The 22,731-nt window shown below is 52.8% G+C and overlaps 2 long non-coding RNA genes across 10 annotated transcripts in view; both read right to left on the reverse strand.

The window, feature by feature from the left end:
* LOC146767745 (uncharacterized) overlaps positions 1-22,731 on the reverse strand; it is a 97,617-nt gene that overhangs the window by 36,795 nt on the left and 38,091 nt on the right. The gene's annotated exons all lie outside the window — the stretch shown is intronic.
* LOC146767746 (uncharacterized) lies at positions 19,782-21,140 on the reverse strand. The gene is made up of 3 exons (XR_014954540.1): positions 20,699-21,140; positions 20,446-20,612; positions 19,782-20,362 (listed from the first exon to the last, which is right to left on the reverse strand). It is a non-coding gene; the product is annotated as an uncharacterized LOC146767746 (long non-coding RNA).

A 22,731-nucleotide genomic window follows, 5' to 3' on the forward strand; every position in this document is an offset into this window, starting at 1 on the left:
CCAGAACACAGCTGTCCCCACCTCAAACTTGCGCTGCCCTGAGAGTCCCAAGGGAGCCCTACAAACTGACATCAGGAACCTGGACTGGTGAGTTTCCTTTTCAGGGAAAAAGGCTGGAATTAGAGCAAAGGTCCCCCTGGCCTTGGGCAGGCGCCTGACTGCAACTCATAAGAGCATCAAAGGATATCTCCGAGACTTCATCTGCCCCCACCTCAAACTTGCACTGCCCTGAGAGTCCCAAGGGAGCCCTACAAACTGACATTAGGAACCTGGACTGGTGAGTTTTCTTTCCAGGGAAAAGGCTGGGAAATGTGCCCAGGTGCCCCTGGCCCTGAGCTGGCGCCTCACTCCAAAAACTCCAAACATCGAAGGATGCATCCCAGAACAAAGCTGTCCCCGCCTCGAACTTGTGCTGCCGTGACAGTTCCAATGGTTCCCTAGAAACTGACATCAGGAACCTGGCCTGGTGAGTTTCCTTTCCAGGGAAAAGGGCTGGAATTAGAGAAAAGGTCCCCCTGGCCTTGGGCAGGCGCCTGGCTGCAACTCATAAGAACATCAAAGGATATCTCCGAGACTTCATCTGCCCCCACCTCAAACTTGCGCTGCCCTGAGAGTCCCAAGGGAGCCCTACAAACTGAAATCAGGAACTTGGACTGGTGAGTTTTCTTTCCCAGGCAAAAAGGCTGGAATTACCGCACAGGACCCCCTGACCCCGGGTGGGCACCTGACTGCAAGAAATAGGAACATCAAAGAATATCTCCCAGAACAAAGCTGTCCCCACCAGAAAATTTGTGCTGCCACTACAGTGCCAAGGGAGCCCTACAAACTGACATCAGGAACCTCGACTGGTGAGTTTTCTTTCCCAGGGAAAATGGCCAAAGTATGTGCCCAGGGGCCCCTGACCCTGAGCTAGTGCGTGACTGCAGAAACTACAAACATCGAAGGATTCATCCGAGAACAAAGCTGTCCCCACCTCAAATTTGTGCTGCCAGTACAGTGCCAAGGGAGACCTACAAACTGACATCAGGAACCTCGACTGGTGAGTTTTCTTTCCAGGGAAAAGGCTGGGAAATATGCCCAAGTGCCCCAGGCCCTGAGCTGGCACCTCACTCCAAAAACTCCAAACATCAAAGGATGCATCCCAGAACAAAGCTGTCCCCACCTCTAACTTGTGCTGCCAGTACAGTGCCAAGGGAGCCCTACAAACTGACATCAGGAATCTGGACTGCTGAGTTTTCTTTCCAGGGAAAATGGCCAAAGTATGTGCCCAGGGGCCCCCAGCCCTGTTCTGGACCCTGACCACAAAAAATCCTTATATCTAAGGATGGACCCCAAATCGAAGTTATCCCCACCTCAAACTTGTGCTGCTTGTACAGTGCAAAGGGAGACCTACAAACTGACATCAGGATCCTGGACTGGTGAGTTTTCTTTCCCAGGGAAAAAGGCTCGAATTGGTGCACAGGTCCCCTGACCCAGGGTGGGTGCCTGAATACAAAAAGAAGAACATATATCTCCGAGACATCATCTGCCCCCACCACAAACTTGCACGGCCCTGAGAGTCCCAAGGGAGCCCTACAGACTGACATCAGGAACTTGGACTGGTGAGTTTTCTTTCCCAGGCAAAAAGGCTGGAATTAGCACACAGGACCCCCTGACCCCGGGTGGGCACCTGACTGCAACAAATAGGAACATCAAAGAATATCTCCCAGAACAAAGCTGTCCCCACCAGAAAATTTGTGCTGCCACTACAGTGCCAAGGCAGACCTACAAACTGACATCAGGAACCTGGACTGGTGAGCTTTCTTTCCCAGGGAAAAAGTCTGGAATTGGCGCTCAGGTCCCCTGACCCCGGGTGGGCGCCTGACTGCAAAAGTAAGAACATCAAAGGATATCTCCGAGACTTCATCTGCCCCCACCTCAAACTTGCGCTGCCCTGAGAGTCCCAAGGGAGCCCTACAAACTGACATTAGGAACCTGGACTGGTGAGTTTTCTTTCCAGGGAAAAGGCTGGGAAATGTGCCCAGGTGCCCCAGGCCCTGAGCTGGCACCTCACTCCAAAAACTCCAAACATCAAAGGATGCATCCCAGAACAAAGCTGTCCCGGCCTCAAACTTGCGCTGCCCTGACAGTTCCAATGGTTCCCTACAAACTGACATCAGGAACCTGGCCTGGTGAGTTTCCTTTCCAGGGAAAAAGGCTGGAATTAGAGAAAAGGTCCCCCTGGCCTTGGGCAGGCGCCTGGCTGCAACTCATAAGAACATCAAAGGATATCTCCGAGACTTCATCTGCCCCCACCTCAAACTTGCGCTGCCCTGAGAGTCCCAAAGGAGCCCTACAAACTGACATTAGGAACCTGGACTGGTGAGTTTTCTTTCCAGGGAAAAGTCTGGGAAATGTGCCCAGGTGCCCCTGGCCCTGAGCTGGCGCCTCACTCCAAAAACTCCAAACATCGAAGGATGCATCCCAGAACAAAGCTGTCCCCGCCTCGAACTTGTGCTGCCGTGACAGTTCCAATGGTTCCCTAGAAACTGACATCAGGAACCTGGCCTGGTGAGTTTCCTTTCCAGGGAAAAGGGCTGGAATTAGAGAAAAGGTCCCCCTGGCCTTGGGCAGGCGCCTGGCTGCAACTCATAAGAACATCAAAGGATATCTCCGAGACTTCATCTGCCCCCACCTCAAACTTGCGCTGCCCTGAGAGTCCCAAGGGAGCCCTACAAACTGAAATCAGGAACTTGGACTGGTGAGTTTTCTTTCCCAGGCAAAAAGGCTGGAATTAGCGCACAGGACCCCCTGACCCCGGGTGGGCACCTGACTGCAACAAATAGGAACATCAAAGAATATCTCCCAGAACAAAGCTGTCCCCACCAGAAAATTTGTGCTGCCACTACAGTGCCAAGGGAGACCTACAAACTTACATCAGGAACCTGGACTGGTGAGTTTTCTTTCCCAGGGAAAATGGCCAAAGTATGTGCCCAGGGGCCCCTGACCCTGAGCTAGTGCGTGACTGCAGAAACTACAAACATCGAAGGATTCATCCCAGAACAAAGCTGTCCCCACCTCAAATTTGTGCTGCCAGTACAGTGCCAAGGGAGACCTACAAACTGACATCAGGAACCTCGACTGGTGAGTTTTCTTTCCAGGGAAAAGGCTGGGAAATATGCCCAGGTGCCCCAGGCCCTGAGCTGGCACCTCACTCCAAAAACTCCAAACATCAAAGGATGCATCCCAGAACAAAGCTGTCCCCACCTCTAACTTGTGCTGCCAGTACAGTACCAAGGGAGCCCTACAAACTGACATCAGGAATCTGGACTGCTGAGTTTTCTTTCCAGGGAAAATGGCCAAAGTATGTGCCCAGGGGCCCCTGACCCTGAGCTAGTGCGTGACTGCAGAAACTACAAACATCGAAGGATTCATCCCAGAACAAAGCTGTCCCCACCTCAAATTTGTGCTGCCAGTACAGTGCCAAGGGAGACCTACAAACTGACATCAGGAACCTCGACTGGGGAGTTTTCTTTCCAGGGAAAAGACTGGGAAATATGCCCAGGTGCCCCAGGCCCTGAGCTGGCACCTCACTCCAAAAACTCCAAACATCAAAGGATGCATCCCAGAACAAAGCTGTCCCCACCTCTAACTTGTGCTGCCAGTACAGTGCCAAGGGAGCCCCACAAACTGACATCAGGAACCTGGACTGCTGAGTTTTCTTTCCAGGGAAAATGGCCAAAGTATGTGCCCAGGGGCCCCTGACCCTGAGCTAGTGCGTGACTGCAGAAACTACAAACATTGAAGGATTCATCCGAGAACAAAGCTGTCCCCACCTCAAATTTGTGCTGCCAGTACAGTGCCAAGGGAGACCTACAAACTGACATCAGGAACCTCGACTGGTGAGTTTTCTTTCCAGGGAAAAGTCTGGGAAATGTGCCCAGGGGCCCCCGGCCCTGGGTGGGCACCTGAATGCAAAAAATCAAAACTCCAAAGGATGCATCCCAGAAAAAAGGTGTCCCCACCTCAAACTTGCGCTGCCCTGAGAGTCCCAAGGGAGCCCTACAAACTGACATCAGGAACCTGGACTGGTGAGTTTCCTTTTCAGGGAAAAAGGCTGGAATTAGAGCAAAGGTCCCCCTGGCCTTGGGCAGGCGCCTGGCTGCAACTCATAAGAACATCAAAGGATATCTCCGAGACTTCATCTGCCCCCACCTCAAACTTGCGCTGCCCTGAGAGTCCCAAGGGAGCCCTACAGACTGACATCAGGAACTTGGACTGGTGAGTTTTCTTTCCCAGGCAAAAAGGCTGGAATTAGCGCACAGGACCCCCTGACCCCGGGTGGGAGGCTGACTGCAAGAAATAGGAACATCAAAGAATATCTCCCAGACCAAAGCTGTCCCCACCAGAAAATTCGTGCTGCCACTACAGTGCCAAGGCAGACCTACAAACTGACATCAGGAACCTGGACTGGTGAGCTTTCTTTCCCAGGGAAAAAGTCTGGAATTGGCGCTCAGGTCCCCTGACCCCGGGTGGGCGCCTGACTGCAAAAGTAAGAACATCAAAGGATATCTCCGAGACTTCATCTGCCCCCACCTCAAACTTGCGCTGCCCTGAGAGTCCCAAGGGAGCCCTACAAACTGACATTAGGAACCTGGACTGGTGAGTTTTCTTTCCAGGGAAAAGGCTGGGAAATGTGCCCAGGTGCCCCAGGCCCTGAGCTGGCACCTCACTCCAAAAACTCCAAACATCAATGGATGCATCCCAGAACAAAGCTGTCCCGGCCTCAAACTTGCGCTGCCCTGACAGTTCCAATGGTTCCCTACAAACTGACATCAGGAACCTGGCCTGGTGAGTTTCCTTTCCAGGGAAAAAGGCTGGAACTAGAACAAAGGTCCCCCTGGCCTTGGGCAGGCACCTGACTGCAACTCATAAGAACATCAAAGGATATCTCCGAGACTTCATCTGCCCCCACCTCAAACTTGCGCTGCCCTGAGAGTCCCAAAGGAGCCCTACAAACTGACATCAGGAACCTGGACTGGTGAGTTTTCTTTCCAGGGAAAAGTCTGGGAAATGTGCCCAGGTGCCCCAGGCCCTGAGCTGGCGCCTCACTCCAAAAACTCCAAACATCAAAGGCTGCATCCCAGAACACAGCTGTCCCCACCTAAAACTTGCGCTGCCCTGAGAGTCCCAAGGGAGCCCTACAAACTGACATCAGGAACCTGGACTGGTGAGTTTCCTTTTCAGGGAAAAAGGCTGGAATTAGAGCAAAGGTCCCCCTGGCCTTGGGCAGGCGCCTGACTGCAACTCATAAGAACATCAAAGGATATCTCCGAGACTTCATCTGCCCCCACCTCAAACTTGCGCTGCCCTGAGAGTCCCAAGGGAGCCCTACAAACTGACATCAGGAACCTGGACTGGTGAGTTTTCTTTCCAGGGAAAAAGGCTGGAATTAGAGAAAAGGTCCCCCTGGCCTTGGGCAGGCGCCTGGCTGCAACTCATAAGAACATCAAAGGATATCTCCGAGACTTCATCTGCCCCCACCTCAAACTTGCGCTGCCCTGAGAGTCCCAAAGGAGCCCTACAAACTGACATTAGGAACCTGGACTGGTGAGTTTTCTTTCCAGGGAAAAGTCTGGGAAATGTGCCCAGGTGCCCCTGGCCCTGAGCTGGCACCTCACTCCAAAAACTCCAAACATCGAAGGATGCATCCCAGAACAAAGCTGTCCCCGCCTCGAACTTGTGCTGCCGTGACAGTTCCAATGGTTCCCTAGAAACTGACATCAGGAACCTGGCCTGGTGAGTTTCCTTTCCAGGGAAAAAGGCTGGAATTAGAGAAAAGGTCCCCCTGGCCTTGGGCAGGCGCCTGGCTGCAACTCATAAGAACATCAAAGGATATCTCCGAGACTTCATCTGCCCCCACCTCAAACTTGCGCTGCCCTGAGAGTCCCAAGGGAGCCCTACAGACTGACATCAGGAACTTGGACTGGTGAGTTTTCTTTCCCAGGCAAAAAGGCTGGAATTACCGCACAGGACCCCCTGACCCCGGGTGGGCACCTGACTGCAACAAATAGGAACATCAAAGAATATCTCCCAGAACAAAGCTGTCCCCACCAGAAAATTTGTGCTGCCACTACAGTGCCAAGGCAGACCTACAAACTGACATCAGGAACCTGGACTGGTGAGCTTTCTTTCCCAGGGAAAATGACCAAAGTATGTGCCCAGGGGCCCCTGACCCTGAGCTAGTGCGTGACTGCAGAAACTACAAACATCGAAGGATTCATCCCAGAACAAAGCTGTCCCCACCTCAAATTTGTGCTGCCAGTACAGTGCCAAGGGAGCCCTACAAACTGACATCAGGAACCTCGACTGGTGAGTTTTCTTTCCAGGGAAAAGGCTGGGAAATATGCCCAGGTGCCCCAGGCCCTGAGCTGGCACCTCACTCCAAAAACTCCAAACATCAAAGGATGCATCCCAGAACAAAGCTGTCCCCACCTCTAACTTGTGCTGCCAGTACAGTACCAAGGGAGCCCTACAAACTGACATCAGGAATCTGGACTGCTGAGTTTTCTTTCCAGGGAAAATGGCCAAAGTATGTGCCCAGGGGCCCCTGACCCTGAGCTAGTGCGTGACTGCAGAAACTACAAACATCGAAGGATTCATCCCAGAACAAAGCTGTCCCCACCTCAAATTTGTGCTGCCAGTACAGTGCCAAGGGAGACCTACAAACTGACATCAGGAACCTCGACTGGGGAGTTTTCTTTCCAGGGAAAAGGCTGGGAAATATGCCCAGGTGCCCCAGGCCCTGAGCTGGCACCTCACTCCAAAAACTCCAAACATCAAAGGATGCATCCCAGAACAAAGCTGTCCCCACCTCTAACTTGTGCTGCCAGTACAGTGCCAAGGGAGCCCCACAAACTGACATCAGGAACCTGGACTGCTGAGTTTTCTTTCCAGGGAAAATGGCCAAAGTATGTGCCCAGGGGCCCCTGACCCTGAGCTAGTGCGTGACTGCAGAAACTACAAACATTGAAGGATTCATCCGAGAACAAAGCTGTCCCCACCTCAAATTTGTGCTGCCAGTACAGTGCCAAGGGAGACCTACAAACTGACATCAGGAACCTCGACTGGTGAGTTTTCTTTCCAGGGAAAAGTCTGGGAAATGTGCCCAGGGGCCCCCGGCCCTGGGTGGGCACCTGAATGCAAAAAATCAAAACTCCAAAGGATGCATCCCAGAAAAAAGGTGTCCCCACCTCAAACTTGCGCTGCCCTGAGAGTCCCAAGGGAGCCCTACAAACTGACATCAGGAACCTGGACTGGTGAGTTTCCTTTTCAGGGAAAAAGGCTGGAATTAGAGCAAAGGTCCCCCTGGCCTTGGGCAGGCGCCTGGCTGCAACTCATAAGAACATCAAAGGATATCTCCGAGACTTCATCTGCCCCCACCTCAAACTTGCGCTGCCCTGAGAGTCCCAAGGGAGCCCTACAGACTGACATCAGGAACTTGGACTGGTGAGTTTTCTTTCCCAGGCAAAAAGGCTGTAATTAGCGCACAGGACCCCCTGACCCCGGGTGGGAGGCTGACTGCAAGAAATAGGAACATCAAAGAATATCTCCCAGACCAAAGCTGTCCCCACCAGAAAATTCGTGCTGCCACTACAGTGCCAAGGCAGACCTACAAACTGACATCAGGAACCTGGACTGGTGAGCTTTCTTTCCCAGGGAAAAAGTCTGGAATTGGCGCTCAGGTCCCCTGACCCCGGGTGGGCGCCTGACTGCAAAAGTAAGAACATCAAAGGATATCTCCGAGACTTCATCTGCCCCCACCTCAAACTTGCGCTGCCCTGAGAGTCCCAAGGGAGCCCTACAAACTGACATTAGGAACCTGGACTGGTGAGTTTTCTTTCCAGGGAAAAGGCTGGGAAATGTGCCCAGGTGCCCCAGGCCCTGAGCTGGCACCTCACTCCAAAAACTCCAAACATCAATGGATGCATCCCAGAACAAAGCTGTCCCGGCCTCAAACTTGCGCTGCCCTGACAGTTCCAATGGTTCCCTACAAACTGACATCAGGAACCTGGCCTGGTGAGTTTCCTTTCCAGGGAAAAAGGCTGGAACTAGAACAAAGGTCCCCCTGGCCTTGGGCAGGCACCTGACTGCAACTCATAAGAACATCAAAGGATATCTCCGAGACTTCATCTGCCCCCACCTCAAACTTGCGCTGCCCTGAGAGTCCCAAAGGAGCCCTACAAACTGACATCAGGAACCTGGACTGGTGAGTTTTCTTTCCAGGGAAAAGGCTGGGAAATGTGCCCAGGTGCCCCAGGCCCTGAGCTGGCGCCTCACTCCAAAAACTCCAAACATCAAAGGCTGCATCCCAGAACACAGCTGTCCCCACCTCAAACTTGCGCTGCCCTGAGAGTCCCAAGGGAGCCCTACAAACTGACATCAGGAACCTGGACTGGTGAGTTTCCTTTTCAGGGAAAAAGGCTGGAATTAGAGCAAAGGTCCCCCTGGCCTTGGGCAGGCGCCTGACTGCAACTCATAAGAACATCAAAGGATATCTCCGAGACTTCATCTGCCCCCACCTCAAACTTGCGCTGCCCTGAGAGTCCCAAGGGAGCCCTACAAACTGACATTAGGAACCTGGACTGGTGAGTTTTCTTTCCAGGGAAAAGGCTGGGAAATGTGCCCAGGTGCCCCTGGCCCTGAGCTGGCGCCTCACTCCAAAAACTCCAAACATCGAAGGATGCATCCCAGAACAAAGCTGTCCCCACCTCTAACTTGTGCTGCCCAAACAGTGCCAAGGGAGACCTACAAACTGACATCAGGAACCTGGACTGCTGAGTTTTCTTTCCAGGGAAAAGTCTGGGAAATGTGCCCAGGAGCCCCCGGCCCTGGGTGGGCACCTGAATGCAAAAAATCAAAACTTCGAAGGATGCATCCCAGAACAAAGCTGTCCCCACCTCAAACTTGCACTGCCCTGAGAGTCCCAAGGGAGACCTACAAACTGACATCAGGAACCTGGACTGGTGAGTTTCCTTTTCAGGGAAAAGGGCTGGAATTAGAGCAAAGGTCCCCCTGGCCTTGGGCAGGCGCCTGGCTGCAACTCATAAGAACATCAAAGGATATCTCCAAGACTTCATCTGCCCCCACCTCAAACTTGCGCTGCCCTGAGAGTCCCAAGGGAGCCCTACAGACTGACATCAGGAACTTGGACTGGTGAGTTTTCTTTCCCAGGCAAAAAGGCTGGAATTAGCGCACAGGACCCCCTGACCCCGGGTGGGCACCTGACTGCAACAAATAGGAACATCAAAGAATATCTCCCAGAACAAAGCTGTCCCCACCAGAAAATTTGTGCTGCCACTACAGTGCCAAGGCAGACCTACAAACTGACATCAGGAACCTGGACTGGTGAGCTTTCTTTCCCAGGGAAAAAGTCTGGAATTGGCGCACAGGTGCCCTGACCCCGGGTGGGCGCCTGACTGCAAAAATAAGAACATCAAAGGATATCTCCGAGACTTCATCTGCCCCCACCTCAAACTTGCGCTGCCCTGAGAGTCCCAAGGGAGCCCTACAAACTTACATTAGGAACCGGGACTGGTGAGTTTCCTTTCCAGGGAAAAGGGTGGGAAATGTGCCCAGGTGCCCCAGGCCCTGAGCTGGCGCCTCACTCCAAAAACTCCAAACATCAAAGGCTGCATCCCAGAACACAGCTGTCCCCACCTCAAACTTGCGCTGCCCTGAGAGTCCCAAGGGAGCCCTACAAACTGACATCAGGAACCTGGACTGGTGAGTTTCCTTTCCAGGGAAAAGGGTGGGAAATGTGCCCAGGTGCCCCTGGCCCTGAGCTGGCGCCTCACTCCAAAAACTCCAAACATCGAAGGATGCATCCCAGAACAAAGCTGTCCCCACCTCAAACTTGCACTGCCCTGAGAGTCCCAAGGGAGACCTACAAACTGACATCAGGAACCTGGACTGGTGAGTTTCCTTTTCAGGGAAAAGGGCTGGAATTAGAGCAAAGGTCCCCCTGGCCTTGGGCAGGCGCCTGGATGCAACTCATAAGAACATCAAAGGATATCTCCGAGACTTCATCTGCCCCCACCTCAAACTTGCGCTGCCCTGAGAGTCCCAAAGGAGCCCTACAAACTGACATCAGGAACCTGGACTGGTGAGTTTTCTTTCCAGGGAAAAGTCTGGGAAATGAGACCAGGGGGCCCCGGCCCTGGGTGGGCACCTGAATGCAAAAAATCAAAACATCGAAGGCTGCATCCCAGAACAAAGCTGTCCCCACCTCAAACTTGCGCTGCCCTGAGAGTCCCAAGGGAGCCCTACAAACTGACATTAGGAACCTGGACTGGTGAGTTTTCTTTCCAGGGAAAAGGCTGGGAAATGTGCCCAGGTGCCCCTGGCCCTGAGCTGGCACCTCACTCCTAAAACTCCAAACATCAAAAGATGCATCCCAGAACAAAGCTGTCCCGGCCTCAAACTTGCGCTGCCGTGACAGTTCCAATGGTTCCCTACAAACTGACATCAGGAACCTGGCCTGGTGAGTTTCCTTTCTAGGGAAAAAGGCTGGAATTAGAACAAAGGTACCCCTGGCCTTGGGCAGGCGCCTGACTGCAACTCATAAGAACATCAAAGGATATCTCCGAGACTTCATCTGCCCCAACATGAAACTTGCGCTGCCCTGAGAGTCCCAAGGGAGCCCTACAAACTGACATCAGGAACCTGGACTGGTGAGTTTCCTTTTCAGGGAAAAGGCTGGGAAATGTGACCAGGGGCCCCTGGCCCTGAGCTGGCACCTCACTCCAAAAACTCCAAACATCAAAGGATGCATCCCAGAACAAAGCTGTCCCCGCCTCGAAATTGCGCTGCTGTGACAGTTCCAATGGTTCCCTAGAAACTGACATCAGGAACCTGGCCTGGTGAGTTTCCTTTCCAGGGAAAAGGGCTGGAATTAGAGAAAAGGTCCCCCTGGCCTTGGGCAGGCGCCTGGCTGCAACTCATAAGAACATCAAAGGATATCTCCGAGACTTCATCTGCCCCCACCTCAAACTTGCGCTGCCCTGAGAGTCCCAAGGGAGCCCTACAAACTGACATCAGGAACTTGGACTGGTGAGTTTTCTTTCCCAGGCAAAAAGGCTGGAATTACCGCACAGGACCCCCTGACCCCAGGTGGGCACCTGACTGCAACAAATAGGAACATCAAAGAATATCTCCCAGAACAAAGCTGTCCCCACCAGAAAATTCGTGCTGCCACTACAGTGCCAAGGGAGACCTACAAACTGACATCAGGAACCTGGACTCGTGAGTTTTCTTTCCCAGGGAAAATGGCCAAAGTATGTGCCCAGGGGCCCCTGACCCTGAGCTAGTGCGTGACTGCAGAAACTACAAACATTGAAGGATTCATCCGAGAACAAAGCTGTCCCCACCTCAAATTTGTGCTGCCAGTACAGTGCCAAGGGAGACCTACAAACTGACATCAAGAACCTCGACTGGTGAGTTTTCTTTCCAGGGAAAAGTCTGGGAAATGTGCCCAGAGGCCCGCGGCCCTGGGTGGGCACCTGAATGCAAAAAATCAAAACTTCGAAGGATGCATCCCAGAACAAAGCTGTCCCCACCTCAAACTTGCGCTGCCCTGAGAGTCCCAAGGGAGCCCTACAAACTGACATCAGGAACCTGGACTGGTGAGTTTCCTTTTCAGGGAAAAGGGCTGGAATTAGAGCAAAGGTCCCCCTGGCCTTGGGCAGGCGCCTGGCTGCAACTCATAAGAACATCAAAGGATATCTCCGAGACTTCATCTGCCCCCACCTCAAACTTGCGCTGCCCTGAGAGTCCCAAAGGAGCCCTACAGACTGACATCAGGAACTTGGACTGGTGAGTTTTCTTTCCCAGGCAAAAAGGCTGGAATTAGCACACAGGACCCCCTGACCCCGGGTGGGAGGCTGACTGCAACAAATAGGAACATCAAAGAATATCTCCCAGAACAAAGCTGTCCCCACCTCAAACTTGTGCTGCCAGTACAGTGCCAAGGGAGACCTACAAACTGACATCAGGAAGCTGGACTGGTGAGTTTTCTTTCCCAGGGAAAAAGGCTGGAATTGGCGCACAGGTCCCCTGACCCCGGGTGGGCGCCTGACTGCAAAAGTAAGAACATCAAAGTATATCTCCGAGACTTCATCTGCCCCCACCTCAAACTTGCGCTGCCCTGAGAGTCCCAAAGGAGCCCTACAAACTGACATCAGGAACCTGGACTGGTGAGTTTTCTTTCCAGGGAAAAGTCTGGAAATATTCCCAGGTGCCCCAGGCCCTGAGCTGGCGCCTCACTCCAAAACCTCCAAACATCAAAGGATGCATCCCAAGACAAAGCTGTCCCCACCTCAAACATGCGCTGCCCTGAGAGTCCCAAGGGAGCCCTACAAACTGACATCAGGAACCTGGACTGGTGAGTTTCCTTTTCAGGGAAAAAGGCTGGAATTAGAGCAAAGGTCCCCCTGGCCTTGGGCAGGCGCCTGACTGCAACTCATAAGAACATCAAAGGATATCTCCGAGACTTCATCTGCCCCAACATGAAACTTGCGCTGCCCTGAGAGTCCCAAGGGAGCCCTCCAAACTGACATTAGGAACCTGGACTGGTGAGTTTTCTTTCCAGGGAAAAGGCTGGGAAATGTGCCCAGGTGCCCCTGGCCCTGAGCTGGCGCCTCACTCCAAAAACTCCAAACATCGAAGGATGCATCCCAGAACAAAGCTGTCCCCGCCTCGAACTTGTGCTGCCGTGACAGTTCCAATGGTTCCCTAGAAACTGACATCAGGAACCTGGCCTGGTGAGTTTCCTTTCCAGGGAAAAGGGCTGGAATTAGAGAAAAGGTCCCCCTGGCCTTGGGCAGGCGCCTGGCTGCAACTCATAAGAACATCAAAGGATATCTCCGAGACTTCATCTGCCCCCACCTCAAACTTGCGCTGCCCTGAGAGTCCCAAAGGAGCCCTACAAACTGGAATCAGGAACTTGGACTGGTGAGTTTTCTTTCCCAGGCAAAAAGGCTGGAATTACCGCACAGGACCCCCTGACCCCGGGTGGGCACCTGACTGCAACAAATAGGAACATCAAAGAATATCTCCCAGAACAAAGCTGTCCCCACCAGAAAATTTGTGCTGCCACTACAGTGCCAAGGGAGACCTACAAACTGACATCAGGAACCTGGACTGGTGAGTTTTCTTTCCCAGGGAAAATGGCCAAAGTATGTGCCCAGGGGCCCCTGACCCTGAGCTAGTGCGTGACTGCAGAAACTACAAACATCGAAGGATTCATCCCAGAACAAAGCTGTCCCCATCTCAAATTTGTGCTGCCAGTACAGTGCCAAGGGAGACCTACAAACTGACATCAGGAACCTCGACTGGTGAGTTTTCTTTCCAGGGAAAAGGCTGGGAAATATGCCCAGGTGCCCCAGGCCCTGAGCTGGCACCTCACTCCAAAAACTCCAAACATCAAAGGATGCATCCCAGAACAAAGCTGTCCCCACCTCTAACTTTTGCTGCCAGTACAGTGCCAAGGGAGCCCTACAAACTGACATCAGGAATCTGGACTGCTGAGTTTTCTTTCCAGGGAAAATGGCCAAAGTATGTGCCCAGGGGCCCCCAGCCCTGTTCTGGACCCTGACCGCAAAAAATCCTTATATCTAAGGATGGACCCCAAACCGAAGTTATCCCCACCTCAAACTTGTGCTGCTTGTACAGTGCAAAGGGAGACCTACAAACTGACATCAGGATCCTTGACTGGTGAGTTTTCGTTCCCAGGGAAAAAGGCTGGAATTGGTGCACAGGTCCCCTGACCCAGGGTGGGCGCCTGAATACAAAAAGAAGAACATATATCTCCGAGACTTCATCTGCCCCCACCTCAAATTTGCGCTGCCCTGATGGTCCCAAGGGAGCCCTAGAAAGTGACATTAGGAACCTGGACTGGTGAGTTTTCTTTCCAAGGAAAAGGCTGGGAAATGTGCCCAGGGGCCCCCGGCCCTGGGTGGGCACCTGAATGCAAAAAATCAAAACATCGAAGGATGCATCCCAGAACAAAGCTGTCCCCACCTCAAACTTGTGCTGCCAGTACAGTGCCAAGGAAGACCTACAAACTGACATCAGGAACCTGGACTCGCGAGTTTTCTTTCCAGGGAAAAGGCTGGGAAATGTGCCCAGGTGCCCCTGGCCCTGAGCTGGCGCCTCACTCCAAAAACTCCAAACATCGAAGGATGCATCCCAGAACAAAGCTGTCCCCGCCTCGAACTTGTGCTGCCGTGACAGTTCCAATGGTTCCCTAGAAACTGACATCAGGAACCTGGCCTGGTGAGTTTCCTTTCCAGGGAAAAGGGCTGGAATTAGAGAAAAGGCCCCCCTGGCCTTGGGCAGGCGCCTGGCTGCAACTCATAAGAACATCAAAGGATATCTCCGAGACTTCATCTGCCCCCACCTCAAACTTGCGCTGCCCTGAGAGTCCCAAGGGAGCCCTACAGACTGACATCAGGAACTTGGACTGGTGAGTTTTCTTTCCCAGGCAAAAAGGCTGGAATTAGCGCACAGGACCCCCTGACCCCGGGTGGGAGGCTGACTGCAAGAAATAGGAACATCAAAGAATATCTCCCAGAACAAAGCTGTCCCCACCAGAAAATTTGTGCTGCCACTACAGTGCCAAGGGAGACCTACAAACTGACATCAGGAACCTGGACTTGTGAGTTTTCTTTCCCAGGGAAAATTGCCAAAGTACGTGCCCAGGGGCCCCTGACCCTGGGCTAGTGCGTGACTGCAGAAACTACAAACATCGAAGGATTCATCCCAGAACAAAGCTGTCCCCACCTCAAATTTGTGCTGCCAGTACAGTGCCAAGGGAGACCTACAAACTGACATCAGGAACCTGGACTGGTGAGTTTTCTTTCCAGGGAAAAGGCTGGGAAATATGCCCAGGTGCCCCAGGCCCTGAGCTGGCACCTCACTCCAAAAACTCCAAACATCAAAGGATGCATCCCAGAACAAAGCTGTCCCCACCTCTAACTTGTGCTGCCAGTACAGTGCCAAGGGAGCCCTACAAACTGACATCAGGAACCTGGACTGGTGAGTTTTCTTTCCAGGGAAAAGTCTGGGAAATGTGCCCAGGGGCCCCCAGCCCTGGGTGGGCACCTGAATGCAAAAAATCAAAACTTTGAAGGATGCATCCCAGAACAAAGCTGTCCCCACCTCAAACTTGCGCTGCCCTGAGAGTCCCAAGGGAGACCTACAAACTGACATCAGGAACCTGGACTGGTGAGTTTCCTTTTCAGGGAAAAGGGCTGGAATTAGAGCAAAGGTCCCCCTGGCCTTGGGCAGGCGCCTGGCTGCAACTCATAAGAACATCAAAGGATATCTCCGAGACTTCATCTGCCCCCACCTCAAACTTGCGCTGCCCTGAGAGTCCCAAGGGAGCCCTACAGACTGACATCAGGAACTTGGACTGGTGAGTTTTCTTTCCCAGGCAAAAAGGCTGGAATTAGCACACAGGACCCCCTGACCCCGGGTGGGAGGCTGACTGCAACAAATAGGAACATCAAAGAATATCTCCCAGAACAAAGCTGTCCCCACCAGAAAATTTGTGCTGCCACTACAGTGCCAAGGCAGACCTACAAACTGACATCAGGAACTTGGACTGGTGAGTTTTCTTTCCCAGGGAAAAAGTCTGGAATTGGCGCACAGGTCCCCTGACCCCGGGTGGGCGCCTGACTGCAAAAATAAGAACATCAAAGGATATCTCCGAGACTTCATCTGCCCCCACCTCAAACTTGCGCTGCCCTGAGAGTCCCAAAGGAGCCCTACAAACTGACATCAGGAACCTGGACTGGTGAGTTTTCTTTCCAGGGAAAAAGGCTGGAATTAGAACAAAGGTCGCCCTGGCCTTGGGCAGGCACCTGACTGCAACACATAAGAACATCAAAGGATATCTCCGAGACTTCATCTGCCCCAACATGTAACTTGTGCCGCCCTGAGAGTGCCAAGCGAGCCCTACAAACTGACATCAGGAACTGGACTGGTGAGTGTTCTCTTCAGGGAAAAGGGCTGGAATTAGAGCAAAGGTCCCCCTGGCCTTGGGCAGGCGCCTGACTGCAACTCTTAAGAATATCAAAGCATATCTCCGAGACTTCGTCTGCCCCCACCTCAAACTTGCGCTGCCCTGAGAGTCCCAAGGGAGCCCTACAAACTGACATCAGGAACCTGGACTGGTGAGTTTTCTTTCCAGGGAAAAGTCTGGGAAATGAGCCCAGGGGCCCCCGGCCCTGGGTGGGCACCTGAATGCAAAAAATAAAAACATCGAAGGATGCATCCCAGAACAAAGCTGTCCCCACCTCAAACTTGCGCTGCCCTGAGAGTCGCAAGGGAGCCCTACAAACTGACATTAGGAACCTGGACTGGTGAGTTTTCTTTCCAGGGAAAAGGCTGGGAAATGTGCCCAGGTGCCCTAGGCCTTGAGCTGGCACCTCACTCCAAAAACTCCAAACATCAAAGGATGCATCCCAGAACAAAGCTGTCCCGGCCTCAAACTTGCGCTGCCCTGACAGTTCCAATGGTTCCCTACAAACTGACATCAGGAACCTGGCCTGGTGAGTTTTCTTTCCAGGGAAAATGGCCAAAGTATGTGCCCAGGGGCCCCCAGCCCTGTTCTGGACCCTGACCGCAAAAAATCCTTATATCTAAGGATGGACCCCAAACCGAAGTTATCCCCACCTGAAACTTGTGCTGCTTGTACAGTGCAAAGGGAGACCTACAAACTGACATCAGGAACCTGGACTGGTGAGTTTCCTTTTCAGGGAAAAAGGCTGGAATTAGAGCAAAGGTCCCCCTAGCCTTGGGCAGGCGCCTGACTGCAACTCATAAGAACATCAAAGGATATCTCCGAGACTTCATCTGCCCCCACCTCAAACTTGCGCTGCCCTGAGAGTCCCAAGGGAGCCCTACAAACTGACATTAGGAACCTGGACTGGTGAGTTTCCTTTTCAGGGAAAAGGCTGGGAAATGTGCCCAGGTGCCCCAGGCCCTGAGCTGTCACCTCACTCCAAAAACGCCAAACATCAAAGGATGCATCCCAGAACAAAGCTGTCCCGGCCTCAAACTTGTATTGCCCTGATAGACGCAAGGCATCCCTACGAACTGACATCAGGAACTTGGACTGGTGAGTTTTCTTTTTCAGGGAAAAAGGCTGGAATTAGCGCACAGGACCCCCTGACCCAGGGTGGGAGGCTGACTGCAACAAATAGGAACATCAAAGAATATCTCCCAGAACAAAGCTGTCCCCACCTCAAATTTGTGCTGCCACTACAGTGCCAAGGGAGACCTACAAACTGACATCAGGATCCTGGATTTGTGAGTTTTCTTTCCCATTCAAAAAGTCTGGAATTTGCGCACAAGATCCTGTGGCCCTGGGCTGGGCCCTGACAGCAACAAGTACAAACATCAAAGGAGATCTCCGAGACTTCATCTGCCCCAACTTATAACTTGTGCTGCCCTGATAGACCCAAGGGAGCCCTACAAACTGACATCAGGAACCTGGACTGGTGAGTTTTCTTTCCCAGGGAAAAGAAGCACTGTTTGTGCTCACGGCCTTGTGGACACCACTGGGCCTCCTGAAATTCCAAATGGGATGCCAGATGCCTTCCACACCAAAGCTGCCCCCGGCTCATGGCCTGACTGCTCTTGCCGTGGTCCTGGGTGGCCCCGGGATCTCCGTCTGGAATATCCCATGGCACTGGGATGACTTCGGCTCCCTTTGTCTCCTTTTCCACAGGAGATCTCTCCCAGGTGTCCCCAAGTCGTCTCAGCTGCCCCAGTTCCCTCCCAGTGTGCCACCCAACATTCCCACTTCCCTCCTGATTTTCCCAGTGTCCCTCCCAGTGCTCCCATAGCAGGTACAGGACGCAGTAGAAGCAGTTCTGTCACTGCTTGTAGCCCTTACTGACACCACAGGAAGGCTCTGCAGGTTCTTGGGGATGGTGGGGAGGGATGCAGGGGTCCCAGCGATGTCACTCTGGGGGTTGGAAATCCAGATGGATTTCGGGAGGGGGGCATGGAGTGTTCAAGGGGGTCTCTCAATGGTCATATGGGGAGGGGTCCCAAGGGCATCCCAGGGTGTCCTGGGGACCACTGGGGGGTACCAGGGATCCCTTAGGGTTACTGGGGATCATTCAGAGGGTCCCAGAAAGATCAAGGTAGGTCCCTGGGGGATCTTTTTAGGGGTACAGAGAGAGTTTTGTAGGGTCCCAGGGGTCAGATCTCCCAATTGAGATATGGGGAGGAAGGGGGAGTCCCAGAGGGACTGGCAGGGGGGAGAACAACTTAGCATCACCAAACATGTTCTGGCAATCTCCCCATACAATCTAGAGCCCAACTACACCCTGCACTGCCAATTTCAAGTCCCCAGGACTTGTGTTGTTACAGGCTATGCAGCAGGGCAGAACAGCTCCAGGAAAAATACGTGCAGACATCCACGACACAGGACAGGGAGAGAGAGCTTTTGAGGAGAAGAAAGGACCGAGAGACCCAAAGAACACACAGTGCACCAGAGACAAGTGACAGGACACACACCGCAACTGCTCTGCCCTGAGCACCTCAGCACTGTGATCAAAACAGACACTTTTTGCCTTTAGATGGCCTTAGGAGATCCTTCTTGCACATCCCTGCCCCCAAAGCTCATTCATAAGGCCCTCCCAGCACCCCACTTTCACCCCCAATGTGGGCCTGACCCCTATAGTTATCTCTCAGCCATCTGGGGATGAAAGCACCCCGCTTTCATCCCCACTGTGGGCCTGAGCACTCAACTTATCTCTCAGGCATCTGGGGATGAGAATCCACATCGCGTGCCAATGGAGGCTGCCTCGCCTGCGGGGAAAGTCCAATGGTCACCAGGCTGTGGTCCCACGCTCAGCTACAATCGAGAACACCAAACATCACTGCATGATCTTAGCTGCACAATGGACAAAACCCAGCAATCCTGCTACTCACTGTTCTCCTAAGAATGCTCAGGCCACGCACTTTGGCCAGGCTCGGAGGCTGCCACCATCATCGCAGGGTCTGTCTGGGTTAAGAAGAGACAAAGTGATTCGACATGGCTGAAACACGAGTGGACCTTGGCTCCCCCTCCCTACCTCGGCAACTCACCGCAACTCCTCAGCCATTGCCAAAGGCTCTCTGGATGCCATCGTGAAATACAAAATTTCAAGGCTTCATCTCAGAGTCCTAAAACACATCCAGAGGGCTCACAAGCACAGGAAATCCAGGCCATCAGCTGTTGGTGACAGGGGCTTGGCATACTCTGGGTGGATTCCCTAAACACACAAACAAGAACAGATACATACAATTGCTCCAAAACCTGAAACCTGAGCACAAACAACTGCTTTGGCCCACTGCTCACCTGGCACACTTGGCCTTGACTGCTGCTATCTGCCCGGACCTCCTGAAAATAAAGGCAAAGAACACCGCTGTGACAAAGACACCATTCAAGCATCCCCTGCAAATGCAAAAAATGACTGACCTGCTCATGGGAAAACCCTCACCCAGGACTGGGGCCCTTGGCCACAGATTTGAACTGTCAGCATCTGAAAGAAAGTTAGGACTGGTGTCAAACGGCTGCAGGACAACTTAACACGACTAAACATATTAAGCCAATCTCCCCATACAATCTAGAGCCCAACTACACCCTGCACTGCCAATTTCAAGTCCCCAGGACTTGTGTTGTTACAGGCTATGCAGCAGGGCAGAACAGCTCCAGGAAAAATACATGCAGACATCCACGACACAGGACAGGGAGAGAGAGCTTTTGAGGAGAAGAAAGGACCGAGAGACCCAAAGAACACACAGTGCACCAGAGACAAGTGACAGGACACACACCGCAACTGCTCTGCCCTGAGCACCTCAGCACTGTGATCAAAACAGACACTTTTTGCCTTTAGATGGCCTTAGGAGATGCTTCTTGCACATCCCTGCCCCCAGAGCTCATTCATAAGGCCCTCCCAGCACCCCACTTTCACCCCCAATGTGGGCCTGACCCCTTTAGTTATCTCTCAGGCATCTGGGGATGAGAGCACCCCGCTTTCACCCCCACTGTGGGCCTGAGCACTCAACTTATCTCTCAGTCATGTGGGGATGAGAATCCACATCGCATGCCAATGGAGGCTGCCTCGCCTGCGGGGAATGTCCAATGGTCACGGGGCTGTGGTCCCTCGCTCAGCTACAATCGAGAACACCAAACATCACTGCATGATCTTAGCTGCACAATGGACAAAACCCAGCAATCCTGCTACTCACCGTTCTCCTAAGAATGCTCGGGCCACGCACTTTGGCCAGGCTCGGAGGCTGCCACCGTCATCGCAGGGTCTGCCTGGGTTAAGAAGAGACAAAGTGATTCGACATGGCTGAAACACGAGTGGACCTTGGCTCCCCCTCCCTACCTCGGCAACTCACCGCAACTCCTCAGCCATTGCCAAAGGCTCCCTGGATGCCATCGTGAAATACAAAATTTCAAGGCTTCATCTCAGAGTCCTAAAATACATCCAGAGGGCTCACAAGCACAGGAAATCCAGGCCATCAGCTGTTGGTGACAGGGGCTTGGCATACTCTGGGTGGATTCCCTAAACACACAAACAAGAACAGATACATACAATTGCGCCAAAACCTGAAACCTGAGCACAAACAACTACTTTGGCCCACTGCTCACCTGGCACACTTGGCCTTGACTGCTGCTATCTGCCTGGACCTCCTGAAAATAAAGGCAAAGAACACCGCTGTGGCAAAGACACCCTTCAAGCATCCCCTGCAAATGCAAAAAATGACTGACCTGCTCATGGGAAAACCCTCACCCAGGACTGGGGCCCTTGGCCACAGATTTGAACTGTCAGCATCTGAAAGAAAGTTAGGACTGGTGTCAAACGGCTGCAGGACAACTTAACACGACTAAACATATTAAGCCAATCTCCCCATACAATCTAGAGCCCAACTACACCCTGCACTGCCAATTTCAAGTCCCCAGGACTTGTGTTGTTACAGGCTATGCAGCAGGGCAGAACGGCTCCAGGAAAAATACGTGCAGACATCCACGACACAGGACAGGGAGAGAGAGCTTTTGAGGAGAAGAAAGGACCGAGTGACCCAAAGAACACACAGTGCACCAGAGACAAGTGACAGGACACACACCAGAACTGCTCTGCCCTGTGCACCTCAGCACTGTAATCAAAACAGACACTTTTTGCCTTTAGATGGCCTTAGGAGATGCTTCTTGCACATCCCTGCCCCCAAAGCTCATTCATAAGGCCCTCCCAGCACCCCACTTTCACCCCCAATGTGGGCCTGAGCCCTATACTTATCTCTCAGCCATCTGGGGATGAGAATCCACATCGCGTGCCAATGGAGGCTGCCTCGCCTGCGGGGAATGTCCAATGGTCACCGGGCTGTGGTCCCGTGCTCAGCTACAATCGAGAACACCAAACATCACTGCATGATCTTAGCTGCACAATGGACAAAACCCAGCAATCCTGCTACTCACTGTTCTCCTAAGAATGCTCAGGCCACGCACTTTGGCCAGGCTCGGAGGCTGCCACCATCATCGCAGGGTCTGTCTGGGTTAAGAAGAGACAAAGTGACTCGGCATTGCTGAAACATGAGTGGACCTTGGCTCCCCCTCCCTACCTCGGCAACTCACCGCAACTCCTCAGCCATTGCCAAAGGCTCCCTGGATGCCATCGTGAAATACAACATTTCAAGGCTTCATCTCAGAGTCCTAAAATACATCGAGAGAGCCCACAAGCACAGGAAATCCAGGCCATCAGCTGTTGGTGACAGGGGCTTGGCATACTCTGGGTGGATTCCCTAAACACACAAACAAGAACAGATACATACAATTGCTCCAAAACCTGAAACCTGAGCACAAACAACTGCTTTGGCCCACTGCTCACCTGGCACACTTGGCCTTGACTGCTGCTATCTGCCTGGACCTCCTGAAAATAAAGGCAAAGAACACCGCTGTGGCAAAGACACCCTTCAAGCATCCCCTGCAAATGCAAAAAATGACTGACCTGCTCATGGGAAAACCCTCACCCAGGACTGGGGCCCTTGGCCACAGATTTGAACTGTCAGCATCTGAAAGAAAGTTAGGACTGGTGTCAAACGGCTGCAGGACAACTTAACACGACTAAACATATTAAGCCAATCTCCCCATACAATCTAGAGCCCAACTACACCCTGCACTGCCAATTTCAAGTCCCCAGGACTTGTGTTGTTACAGGCTATGCAGCAGGGCAGAACAGCTCCAGGAAAAATACATGCAGACATCCACGACACAGGACAGGGAGAGAGAGCTTTTGAGGAGAAGAAAGGACCGAGAGACCCAAAGAACACACAGTGCACCAGAGACAAGTGACAGGACACACACCGCAACTGCTCTGCCCTGAGCACCTCAGCACTGTGATCAAAACAGACACTTTTTGCCTTTAGATGGCCTTAGGAGATGCTTCTTGCACATCCCTGCCCCCAGAGCTCATTCATAAGGCCCTCCCAGCACCCCACTTTCACCCCCAATGTGGGCCTGACCCCTATACTTATCTCTCAGGCATCTGGGGATGAGAGCACCCCGCTTTCACCCCCACTGTGGGCCTGAGCACTCAACTTATCTCTCAGTCATGTGGGGATGAGAATCCACATCGCATGCCAATGGAGGCTGCCTCGCCTGCGGGGAATGTCCAATGGTCACGGGGC

This window comes from Lonchura striata, chromosome 3 (assembly GCF_050655825.1).
Source record: "Lonchura striata isolate lonStrDom1 chromosome 3, ASM5065582v1, whole genome shotgun sequence".
Lineage (NCBI taxonomy): Eukaryota > Metazoa > Chordata > Aves > Passeriformes > Estrildidae > Lonchura > Lonchura striata.